The sequence below is a fragment of the Thermobia domestica genome, chromosome 5 (assembly GCF_964235325.1).
Source record: "Thermobia domestica chromosome 5, izTheDome1.hap1.1, whole genome shotgun sequence".
NCBI classification, from domain to species: domain Eukaryota; kingdom Metazoa; phylum Arthropoda; class Insecta; order Zygentoma; family Lepismatidae; genus Thermobia; species Thermobia domestica.
The window spans coordinates 28,107,221-28,120,018 of record NC_137458.1 but is presented as its reverse complement, the minus strand read 5'-3'; the positions used below and the strand labels follow the sequence as shown (position 1 = coordinate 28,120,018).

Sequence of the window (12,798 nt, the reverse complement as noted above, 5' to 3'; positions counted from 1 at the left end):
AGATATCTTGCCCCTACAATATTATTGTGATTGTATGTCATATGTGTATCAAGCTTCGTTGAAATTGTTCCAAGCGTTCTAGAATTAAACTTGAACATACGTAACATATTCTAATGATGATACCGAGACCGAGATTACTCTAAGTATCATGTTTCTCCTCTTTAAATTTCGAGACGAGACAGACTTTAGTAAATCGAAACTAGACCGAGATTCAACATATCGATCGAGCCTCCTACGTTGCCTATCCATTGTCTCCCCACGTCCAGATATTTGGGAGCTGGCGTGAAATTGTCTTTCCAAACTTTCGGCATCTATATATGACAGTGGCGTAGGGAAGGGGGGCCCGGAGGGCCCCCCCCAAGAGGTCCGACAATGTACTTTGGTACTTTGATGTTTGTAATTTTTTATACATGTTTATGTTTATATATTTTTTTGTTTGTAATTTTTCTATATGTACCTATAACAGCACTTCCCCCCCCCCAACACACATCTTGGCTACGCTACTGATATATGACCACATATGTTGTCTCAAATTCCGTTATTTACTTGGCCACTCAATCAGTGTACTGCTTGGACCGGGTTTGATATTGGCTGGTCAAGACGTAAATATACAACTTGTTTTTCACAGAAATATACAACCGGTATATCCATGAGTCAAAAAATCTAGGAGATGAAAGGAGGCGGCGGTGGAGGGGAAAGAATCTATCCATTCAATGTAACCTCTCGAAAATTACAGTTTTCTTTTTTCTGCCGTTGACCTTGGTGTCTATGCAAAGGTCGGCGCTACTACCACTAACATTCATTTTCTACATAGAAAGACATTTGGTTGAAAGATGGAACTATACATTCCTTTTCCATTTGTTGCGTATTTATAAAATCTCCCATTTGCAGAAATTACCGGAAATTTTTAACAAATGACCGTCTGATTCAGGAAGCAAAATGCTCGTTACTAACCAGTGTTGAGCACCCCCCACTCACTTTCGCTGGCGGCAATTTTTATCCATATTTAGGTCACCAAGCTGCGGGAAAGAGTTGTTTTCCTTCTTCCTTTCCTTTCCTACTTGAGGGTGGAACAACGTGGATGTTTGGAGAATTCCTAGAAATGAGATATTATCTGTATCTATTTTTATTATATGAAAGAGACAAAAGAATGTGTTGTAGCGTTTTGTAACTAAGTTTGAACATCACACCACAATGTACGAATGACAAACTAAGAAGGATATTTCTTCATGCGATGTTTTTATATTGCAGATTTTATTTTTTTTTTAACATATTATGTGTAAGATGCAAAGAAATGCCTAGGAACATAGCTAAGAACTACTTAATGCTTTTAAACCTCATATGTTAAATCTGGGAGCAGGAAAATTCGGTGTAGGAAAATTCGGTGTAAGAAAATTCGGTGTAAGAAAATTCGGTGTGGGGAATGTTAGGTGTAAAGAAAGATTCGTTGTAGGATTTATTAAAAACTCAACTTTGAGAATAAATGAGCGTATTAGTTTGAAGTTCAAATTTTGTGTAGAACGTACTTTTACTGTCTACTGTCATTTTTATTGTTTAATGTCTACTTTATATTGCTTTATATTGAATTGTGTTACTGAAATTATTTGAATTCTAGATTTCGACGGATTTTTAACATTTTATGCCCCTTACATGACGAGAAATTTGTTTTTCGATGTCCGTTCGTGTGATTTAGCGAAGTGACCATCGCTACCAATCGACATTTAATTTAAAACGTAAGTTTTTATGCTGTTTTGGAGGATGTCTCCTAGAATTTTCTACTTCAAAAAAAAAAAAAAAAAAAAAAAATGTAGGTTACTGGATGGGTAAAGTTGAAAATTGTAGATTTTTCAAAAATGTTCTGACGATTTTATGTCTATTTTATAAATAAATATTTAAATCTAAATTCTTCAAAAATGACATAGTTTATTTATGTTACTCAAAGGTGTAAAAATAAGTGCCTCAACTAAAGTATCTACGCCTGATTGGAGAAGTCAATACTCTCCGAAGACCCGTTTCTATTTGCTTCGTTAAACGAAATTGTTGGCGAAAGAGAAATGTTTTTAAATAGTAGATTTCTTTACCCATCCACCTTAGGAGGTATGCCACCCAAGAATATGATGGTCAGTTCTAAGAATTCCCAGTAATCTTCTCTGCGGTGTCCTACTTCTACAAGTTTGATAGCAAAATTCAACACTTCATTTCTTACATCGGAAATATTGTTCATTACATCATCACCATCAATTCCTGGAATAAAGGTAGTGCAGTCTATTTTAGACCACTCGTTCTGAAAACACTTCAATAGGAGAATATCTGGTCCAGATGCAAACGAAACACAACACTTGAGGCCAGTGGCGTATTTAGGGGGGGGCTTCCGGGCTTAAGCCCCCCCCCGAAATCTTACTTACTATAGTAAAGTATATGAAATATCTTGCAGAATTTTCATATTTTCAGGCAAAGCCCCCCCCCGAAAGTTAGCAAAGCCCCTCCCGAAACAAAATCGTGAATACGCCACTGCTTGAGGCATTGGGTGGCCAAGTGGCGCAAGTCAGTTTTGAGACATTGTGAGATGTTGAGACTTTTATTAGAATCGATATAGTAAAAGCGGATAAAATCGGTTCTTTGTTCTGCCATCTTTTGGCCTATGGCCTGTTCTTTTAACTCTGAGATACACAGAGTTGCCATCCAATAGATTATGGTTTGAAGTTCACAGAAATGACTACATCTCAATTTTCTTAAAAAAAAAAAAAAAAAAAAAATGACTTACGCCACTTTGCCATCCAACGCCTCACTTATCAAATACACATTTTAAAACTAATCCATAAACGTGGTGTCTACAAGGAAGGTATAGAAGGTTATTTTGGAGCTACTGCTCTAGCAGAATGCAAGCACCGTTGACATGACCCATATTACAGGGAGTAGTGTCACCATAAACTGACTGCACGAACTTTACCAAGTTCCATTCTTCAAGCGAATGTACTATAGTAGAAGTAATATGTTCTTCTCTTTATGATGACAAAATGAGAACACCATTTAGCTTCTCATGACCATCTCCTATAATAATTATTGATAACCTGTCGGCAGTCTCTCTGCCAGTCAAATAAGGCAGTAGTTATCCATTCCAATGCACAACTAACGCACTTGATACACTCTGAAATTGTTTTTTGTGGTTCTGTACAACTTCGCTATGGATTTTCTCTCAGCATCGGTGAATGCAAGACCCATTTTTTACTAGTTCCTCTGCATTATGGCCGAATGCTTCTGCCGTCGCTGTCAGAATATGTATTGCTGCTCTATCAGTGACCCTTTATCGATCAAGAACAACACCAGTCTCTGAGTAATAAAATTAGTTTTTCCCCTTTTACATTTCTTGGAGGGTCCGGGCACAGACGCATCCAAATTTACATTTCGTCTAACATTCTCAACTGGGTTTTCCTCTTCATTACTTGAATTGCTCCATATCTTTTGGTGTATAAAGTTAAAAGAAATACTTTTCAGAAGTGCATTTTCTTTCGCATTCCTTAGCGAAGCCGTGCATATCCCTTTAGTTCTTTTCGCGCCAAATTCATGTCTTTACTTTTAGTCGTGTAAAAATTACTACCTGTGAAAAAGAGAAATCTTTTCACAGGTAATAATTCTTACATTACTAAAGCTATCTTTAAAATAGTGCCAGATTTGTGCTTCTGGTAAAACGCTACATCAAAATGATATGTCATATGACCCTCTTCCTATTTAAAAATTTTGACCTGAATCCAAGATGGCGGATTTCAAGATGGCCACTATGACAGTACTATACAAAATTAGGTATGTTCCTTCCTCTATTTCTATTATCCAGGGTATCTTCGCATCCCCTTTAGCCGTTTCTAAATTACATGAGTTTATTCTAGATTTTTCCCATATACTATGTACTGTAATCGGATTCAAAATTGTAGGTCGCTTGGGGCACCATTTAATATTGTTCAATGAAGCTATTTTTTTCTCCTGGATTAATTTAGTCCTATGGAACCATTTTAGGGGGTGAGTCCAAAGAAATTTGGAAATCAAAAATTAAGGACCACCCTAAAATATATATATATATATATATATATATATTATCCTCATATAAATCAATGGGGGGAAAAAGATTGCAATTCATCATCTAAGGAGAAACGATAGCATTCAGTTTGCCACTACTCGATTTTGGTGTTGTTTGTCACAATATTTTCATACGGATTTATCAGATCATATTACAGTGAAGTTTAGCACATACCTAACGAAACAGCTAAGGGTTACCAGGCATTTATATTCATATTGATTTAATGTGATTAAGTGGTATGTAGTCTCGTCTTTCGGACAAATGAGGTATCATATACTAATTGCTAAAAAAAAAAAAAAAAAAAAAAAGGAGAGAGAGAGAACACAAAACATCCTAAATTTCACGATAGCTTCGTCAATTGACATAATTGTTTAAATAGTAAGGTAGTTAGGGATCTCTTGCCTGTCAGATGTCAATTAACAGATTAATAATTTTTTTCTACAACAAGCAAGACTTTATTTTACATGAATTAAAGACCAAATACAAATTCAATTTATGCTCTTTCGCAGGAGACCAATTCGACAAGCTTGGAGCCTTATATAAATGACAGTGAGTTGGTACAAATGAAAAATACAATTTACGGTATAAATGTTAATTTTCGACCCATGTTGTGTAGATGCTGGTCGATTACTCGACGAGATGCTGGTTGGTTGCTGAGATGATCCTTGGTCCTCTCCCTTACCTTTTTATATTGTATAAATTTCGTCAGTCAGACCCTGAGGTTCTCCATAACAGCCTTGTTTGTTCACTTTATTACTTTTTACGCTACGTGACTGCCGGAGAACCTCATTAGTCCACGATAAGTGTGACTGTTTATTCAAAAATTCTTTTGTAACCTAATTTATGTACACATACATTTTTTTACATATAATTACTAGAAAACAATGTTAGTTATTTCACTAAACTTTTTTGATATATTCCTTTTTGCAATATGTTGAGCTAACTTTTTTTTCAACTCATGTCATAGTTTCATTACAGTCCCCCACTGATGAGGAACTGTTCCTGAACATCACCGTAGTGTGTGTCACTTTTTTTCCAACTCACAGTTGTGTAATGAAACTATGACATGAGTTGAGAAAAAAAAAGCTCAACATATTGCAAAAAGGAATATGTCAAAAAAAGTTTTTTGTCGCACAACTAACATTGTTTTCTAGTAATTATATGTAAAAAAAATGTGTATGTGTACTTAAATTAGGTCACAAAAGAATTTTGGATAAACAGTCACACTTATCGGGGACTAATGAGGTTCTCCGGCAGTCACGCAGCGTAAAAGGTAATAAAGTGAACAAACAAGGCTGTTATGGAGAACCTCAGGGTCTGACTGACGAAATTTATACAATATAAAAAGGTAAGGGAGAGGACCAAGGATCATCTCAGCAACCAACCAGCATCTCGTCGAGTAATCGACCAGCATCTACACAACATGGGTCGAAAATTAACATTTATACCGTAAATTGTATTTTTCATTTGTACCAACTCACTGTCATTTATATAAGGCTCCAAGCTTGTCGGATTGGTCTCCTGCGAAAGAGCATAAATTGAATTTGTATTTGGTCTTTAATTCATGTAAAATAAAGTCTTGCTTGTTATAGAAGGAAATTATTAATCTGTTAATTGACATCTGACAGGCAAGAGATCCCAAACTACCTCAATATTTAAACATAATTGTATTTCTTGTTTTAATGCAGTTCGTAAAATTACCTCATTTTATATAATGTAGCTACTATTTTTTCCGTTATGTTATGCGATTTAAAAACTGGCATTTATATACATAAAGAAATGTAAAGATGAATCGAAAACTAGAACCACACTATGCTTATCATTATCATGATCATTATGCTTATCATATATAACTTCTTGACTCAAAGTGATATTATGACGTAAGTTTCATATTCACAAACATCTTGCTTGACCTTTCATTAACTTGTAATTTTCTTTGATAGGTGTTGTTTTAACAAATTACAGGCTATAATCAACGCACAATTTCAAAAATTCAGTTTTAATAATCTTAAATTTGACTTAAATTAAGAAATGTTCATATTTACTGTATTGTAACAGGACAATATGCCTTCAAACAGCAAACACATAATTAAAAGTAGAGGCTGCTCCGGAGGGAAGTCACTGTTAAAAAATTATAGTTTTCTTTCTTCAAGTGAGAGAGAAAAGATAACCTAATGGACTTACAAGACGTGGGACTTGATTAGAAACACTATTTTACGGGCCCTAGGTTTCCAACTAATTTGCATATATATAAAGGGCTTGGAGTAATATAACTTTAAGCCACATTTATACGTATTGTTCCGAAAAAAAAAAACGAAATTTATCGCTGCACTACAATACAAATTAATGAAGGCAAGAACACCATTTACGATATTTACTGACATCTAATCTCAATTTTTGCAAATTTGTCAACAGCAACGGGTAGATTTTGTTTTTACAAATGCGGCTTAGCACTATATTGCCCTAAGCCAATTATCTATCTATCTATCTATCTATTTATCTATCTATCTATCTATCTATCTATCTATCTATCTATCTATCTATCTATCTATCTATCTATATATATATATATATATATATATATATATAGGGTGCGAATTACCGGGGGAGATGAGGGGGATTTTCCCCCTCAATCACATTTTCTTTCCCCCCAAAGAAGTCAGCTGAAGTATACCCACCGGGGATGCTCGCTTCCCCCCCAAACTATGCTCAGTGTAACTCCAAATTTCTTCGGAATGATCGATGCAAACTATTCAGTTTTAGTCATTTCTACTTACAACCTAATTATCCACTATTTTCAACGTTGTTTAGTTGAACTATATTATTATGACTATGGTTGTTACTTGCAACTGTACCTTCGTACCCTTCAGTTCGTTATCGTTCGTGCATTTGAATGTACTAATTGCGTATAACAAAGCCACATATGGATTTATAAATGTTCTTAGCGGTTGGTCAAGAAGAAGTAAACAAATAGCTTCTTCCACCATACTTGGCGAAGTTCGGACATGCCATATTTATCCTCTACATTTGTATCGATTATCATCTTATTTTAATTTTTGTTATAACATGTTATTTCATTTTCCAGTGTACTCTTTGTTAGTACATGCTCTTCATTCCCTGGTAGTTTGTGTGTATGCAACTCAAAAGTTGCATTTAATTTGTGATAATTAGCACAACAATTACTGCCTTTACAGCTTACGGAAATTAACTTTTGAAACTGTACTCAAAATCTGAGATATAGGTATTCTCTCGTAAGTATATGTTAACGTACACGCTGGGGATTCGCTCCTAGTGAGCAGACATGTTAGTGAAGGTGATTTTTAGGTGAATAAGCGCATAATTGAATATTTGTTTCAGCATTTGTTAATACGACTGGTTCTCCGTGTCATTGTCCGTGTCTGTATCATAGGTGTCCAAACTCGCGAGCCCGACACTCGTGAGCTCGGCACTCACGCTCAACCGGGATCGGGCTCAATAATTGAGCGCGAGCCCGAGTGAGCCCGAGCCCCAATGAAATTAGTGAGCGCGAGCCCGAGTGAGCGCGAGCCCACTTGAGATTAGTGAGCGCGAGCCCCAGTGAGCGGGAACCCAATCAAGAGAAGTAAGTGCGAGCCCGAGTGAGCGCGAGCCCAGTTGAGGGAAGTGATCGCGAGCGCGAGTGAGCGCGAGCCCAGTTCAGAGAAGTGATCGCGAGCCCGAGTGAGCGCGAGCCCAGTTGGGAGAAGTGATCGCGAGCTCAAGTGAGCGCGAGCCCAGTTGAGGGAAGTGATCGCGAGCCCGAGTGATCGCGAGCCCAATTAAGAGAAATGAGCGCGAGTGCGAATGAGCGCGAGCCCAGTTCAGAGAAGTGATCGCGAGCGCGAGTGAGCGCGAGCCCAGTTAGGAGAAGTGAGCGCGAGCCCGAGTGAGTGCGAGCCCAATCCAGAGAGATGAGCGCGAGCCCGAGTGAGTGCGAGCTCAGTTGAGAGAAGTGAGCGCGAGCGCGAGTGAGCGCGAGCCCAGTTGAGACAGGTGAGCGCGAGCCCGAGCGAGCCCAATGGAAAATGGCCATCTATGATCTGCACTGGGTGATGCTTTCATTTTTCTATCACACTGTTGACGAAGGGATGATTTCTTATACAATTTTTGCTTGTGAATTACTGTTTCTGCCGTCGAATGGGAGATTTTGAGTATTCCAGCCATCTCTCTTAGAGATGTAATTTAGCTGTGCAAAGCAAGAATTATGTCTTGTTCACGTGGCGACAAGTCACATTTCTTACCCATCATACTTGTTTACAGTCCACATGTAGCAACAATTTCATACAAAAACAATGCTCCACAACAACAATATTCCCACTTGACACTGTTCAAACAATGACAAAGCAGAGAACAATCACAAAATGCTAATTACCTGGGTTTACACATCACAAATGAAATCCAGAATTCTCACTCCAATAACTTATGAGACGCTTTTAGGTGTCATCTGGAGGGAATATTACTCATACATAAATAATTAATAAGCGCCGTTGTACACCATAGGTGTCATAGATAAACCAAATGAACTATCATACTCATAATTTCCTTCTATTCCTCTTCTAGCCGGCTGCAACTATGTTTTTCTGTGTAAGTTACCTTGAGAATTGAGGTGTCGCTATTTTTAATTTACAGAGTGTATTACTATACACCATTATTAATTTATATGAATAAATATATACCAGTGGATTAATGTACTCCAGGCCTGGATATCTACCTTATAAATAAACATAATTATTCAATTGAGCAATATTTAATTTTACCTTTAATATTTGTAACTTATTCTAGCAAGATCGCAAGACGTAACTTGCAGGTTATCTCCTTCAAGATCCGCCAGTTTGCGAATGGAGCGGATTCATAAACGGGTGACAGTTCAGAAGCAACCAGAATACGAGACATCAACTCTACTGCCCCTTCCATTTGTCAACCTTGCACCGACAAATCCTGCCACGATCGACACTTGCCTTCTCAATTCGGTGGATCAGTGCAAGCGAAGAAATCAACAGCTGTGTGTAGTAATGTTTAATCAACCACTTTACGCGAAGGCATTGGACATGGTTTCATTTGCTGAAGAAGACAGTCCGCTATCATGCATGTAGTCTTGCGTCTACAAGGTTTCTATCTGATCATGTCTTTTATGGCTCTGTGGTAAACACTATGGCTAAAAGCAATTTAGAAGAACTTTGGGAATCTATGGGAATCTTTGGTTCATATGACAGGTCATACTTACACTCGAGCCCTTCGGGTGAATTTCTTGACGCAAGTTTCCTTGCAAATCCTTTTGGAAGATCTGAAAAAGGATTCCGACTTCACTCAACAACTGAAGACATTACTGTATGATATGCTGGAAGGAAAAGTTTCGCTGAAAACGTTTTGCATGTCTGAATACTTGAATGAAGCTTCCATGCTGTTATACATATATGTCAAACTGGAAAAAGTTTCGTTATATAGTCATACTGCCAAATTGTAGGTGCAGTACTCTCAAATGGTCTTTTCATTAGAGCAGAACGTTCTGACGATTGGGAAATTCACTTTTACTGTGTAAAAAGTATGATTCCGTATTTGTGCACCGCAAGGCACTTAAATTACGCAAAGTTTGCTCAGATTTATCTTCAGCAAATGATGAAATTAGAAGAAACCATGATAACCTCAGCATTCGAACGGTTCACCATCCAAGGCTATTTCAGTATTAGAAGATCGGATAAATTTTTGTCAGGGGGTTGGCCAAACATGGTCATCGAGCAAGTACTTATGCGGATTATGAAAACTGTTGGAGGACTGACACACGAACGGGGACTGTGTGAAGAAGAAATTGCTCATTGGGTGTGGGCAATACCACTTCATTTGAAACATCCCGTTTTACGGTCATAAAAATCAAAAATAAAATAATTTATAACAAACCGTTTTCTTTGGTTATGTTAGCTAAAAAAAAATTTCAGTTCAAGCATGCGCAACAAATTTTATCAAAAGATCCCAAATTCTTGTTAAGTGGCTAATCAAAATGAAAGACGACTCGACGTTATTAACTTACATTAAATGAGAAAAAAAAATTAAATCTTACATATGCTTGACTCTATGAGCAGTATTCGAAATTATAAAATTGAGATTTGGTCGTGATTGTTTATTTGTGCCAATCAGTCAACAGTTACATTGTAATTAACAAGAGCAACAGAATAAAGTCTGTTAAATATTTGCCTACATCGCAGTGCATTCAAACAATTACGATATTATGTTATTACATTGGCTTAACTTCAACCTTGTATCGATTTTCACATTTCCATATTTATACAATGTATATATATATTCAGTTCGTGATCACTTAAAAAAAAATATAACAGTCCATATGCTCTAAATATTCACTCAACGAAATGACATTATCATTACTAAAATTATTACTAAATAGACGTTCATTATTCATAACCCTGTCCATATTACTGAAATTAGGCAACAACATAAGTCTACACGACTGCTACTACATTATCATTGCACTCTAGCACAGGTAAGTAGCATGTATCAATCGTACATAATATATCTACAAAAAAAAACTTCTACTATTGCTGAAATGATATATTTACGAATGAGGAAAAAAAAAATGCTCTACTTCTACTTCTCTACGCCAGGGTTTACGTAATATTTAAAGTTGAACGTCATTATCAACATTATTATCACTCTTAAGTTCACAATATCATGTCATTAATTTTCAAGAGCCATGGACACATAACATAATTCAGAATTGTGTTTAAGATCGACAAATTGTATAAATTTAAATACGTATTTACTCGTCAGTGACGTTGAACATCAGTTAACCACGTCGACTTTCGATGAGGCAAATATGTAAGAAATCCCGTAACGTGTGACTGGCACCATTAAACTGAATATATGCCCAAGACAGAGTCTTGCACGGAAGCATATTCGAACAGAATTTTAAATATATCTGAAATCTGCATAGATCAAGTATGCACTTTCATATCACGAAACAACGATGGACGAAATCATTTCAAAATATAATTCCTTAACTTACATAAAACCCTAACCTACGCAATTTGAAATACATGAGAGAAAAAATATATCGCGAAACAAAATAACAGGACATTATTCACGGTGAGCACATAAGTTCAATTTACGTAACCTAAGCAAACGATCAAAACATGTATTTCCCGCAATATCGCAAAACAAAATAATAGCACATTATTTAATCATCAGCACACAAGTTCAATCTAACTAACCTAAACAAGCAATTGAAATATAAATTTTCCTGAAATATATCACAAGACCCCGCAAAAATACATTATCTGGCAGTAAGCACACAATCTGATTTCCTAACCTAACAGTCAAAATAAATGTATCTTATCGGACACGTAAAATCTGAATTTTACCTAACCTAAGCACATTATTTAATAAGGTACACATTAAAATAACATTTCAGGGCGGAGATATTACTTAATCTAACAATAAAGGAAAACCGTATCAATTCTCACATGGAAAATATTAATATCGAGCGGTGCGCTTAAAGTAAAGTTCACCAACAAATTTCGATGTTGATCACATATTCTTATAATATCATTCTATTGAGTGGTAACGAGATGAGCTGTCTAAACGCGTAACGCCTTTTACTTTAATTACACATATTTATGTCAAAGCACTCCATTTGGTGAATTAGTGAGTCTGTTTATGCTCGGTACAAGAAGGAAATAAGATAAATTGGATAAAGATTACCAAATTGATGGGGTTCCTATAAGATATTCCTCTCAGTCCTTGTCACCTGGATCCTTGGCTTCACAGGACAGAATAGGTTATCAAACCTATTTATTACACGTCGCAATTTATCTCTTCGGATAATCGTTCCACGTCCTATTGAATATGGGACTTGGTCCCTTTACTCGACGAGATGAACTCCGACTGCTACACTTCCTGCCCCATTACTTCATATTACTTGTAATGGCGGAAGTGATATTCGATGGCTTTGGCCAAAAATTGTTTCAATGAATTTTCACTTCTGTCGGTTCCTCAGTGTTTCTTTTCCTCCCAAACTAAGTTAGGTTTTCCAATAAATAATTTATAATAGGTTAACGTCCAAAATTTACACTTTTGATTACAAAATTTCTGTTTTTAAGGAACCGACTTAAGCCATCGTTCTTTCTATGTTGTAAAACGGCGTTTCACTGCGCCCTCATCATCGCGTCACCAGACCTTAACAATAGCGATTTAATATTGCCTAGTCGACTACGAACAAACAACAAATTTATATTATTTCTGTTATTATACAAAACCCTAAATAAATAAGCAATCGTTTTACCTCTTAAATAATATCTCCCGGGTATTAGAATTACTCCTGTAATAAAGGTGTTACAATTCACTTAGTTAGTTCTTGCAGTTAGTTGATATCACTATGACAACTATCGTTTCCGCTCTGTAATAGTCATCGCCATCTTGGCGATGTTAGCTTTACGTGTATAGCGATTCGTAGGCCCTCTTGTGGCCATAATCGGAATAATCGCTATGCTCTTAACAAAAGAATGACAAAAAGCAACAGCGGAAAATGACCTGATCAGTAAAATTGTCTTATGATCGAAGTTTCGGATTGATATTATTATGAGGTAAAGTAAATTAAGGCAAATTGAAGTAAAGTAAAAAAAATATAAATCAAATTTTCAATATATCCAGCTATAACCTAAATGGAATTATTACAGTAACGCGAAAACATTGTAGAAAGA

General features: G+C 36.3%; 1 protein-coding gene across 1 annotated transcript in view; it reads right to left on the bottom strand.

Annotated features, from left to right (window-relative positions):
- LOC145685815 (endoribonuclease Dcr-1-like) overlaps positions 1–12,529 on the bottom strand; it is a 166,323-nt gene extending 153,794 nt beyond the window's left edge. The window contains exon 1 of the mRNA XM_081758387.1: positions 12,381–12,529. The gene's annotated coding sequence lies outside the window, so the exon portion shown is untranslated. The remainder of the gene's footprint in view (positions 1–12,380) is intronic.
- Positions 12,530–12,798: the final 269 nt, after the last annotated feature.